We start from the raw sequence: 585 nt of genomic DNA, 5'->3' as shown, positions 1-585 counted from the left end.
CGAGCAAGGGCAATCGAGAGGAGCTGTGTGTGTGGGCGGAAGGTATGGCATGATGGAGGCCCACCCCCTCCCCCTCCCACACCGGATGGAGGTGATGGCCGGCCATGATTATGTCCAGCGGGGCACTTCCTGGCCCGTCGCCGCCCACGGGAAGTGCCAATTGCTCTCCACCAGACACTCGCTGCCCGGCCGGAGTGCCCCTCGTCCGCTGAGGCCGTCGCCGAAAGCCCCTCCGAGCCACCGCCTCTTCTCCCTGCTTCTCCCCCCTCTCTCTCTCACTCCCATTCTTTCCCTCCCCCTCCCCTCCCCTCTCTCTGTCTCCCTCTCAGAGTCTGCTTGTCCCTTGTGTAATTTCCTCCCCTCCTCCCTCCGCCCACCCCCTCCCCACCCCGGAGGAACGGCGGAATGTAAACAAACAATCTCAGCTGCGGCTTGTAAACACAACTTGTGCTATCTCCTGTGTACCTGGAGACTGCCTTCGTTTACGCCACTATCACCCCCCCCCCCCGCACCCCTTTCTCGGAATTAGGGCCGTCACTAAACGATAAGAAGTGAAAAGGGCCAGGAAGGAAAGGGGGAAGGGGT

At 61.9% G+C, this 585-nt stretch overlaps 1 protein-coding gene across 1 annotated transcript in view; it reads right to left on the bottom strand.

Moving 5' to 3' along the window:
- Nucleotides 1–585, bottom strand: part of LOC119588924 (ETS domain-containing protein Elk-4-like) — a gene marked incomplete at its 5' end in the record, with an annotated part of 45690 nt that overhangs the window by 17612 nt on the left and 27493 nt on the right.

The sequence above is a fragment of the Penaeus monodon genome, chromosome 24, assembly GCF_015228065.2.
Source record: "Penaeus monodon isolate SGIC_2016 chromosome 24, NSTDA_Pmon_1, whole genome shotgun sequence".
Lineage (NCBI taxonomy): Eukaryota > Metazoa > Arthropoda > Malacostraca > Decapoda > Penaeidae > Penaeus > Penaeus monodon.
This window is presented reverse-complemented; position numbering and strand designations above follow the sequence as displayed.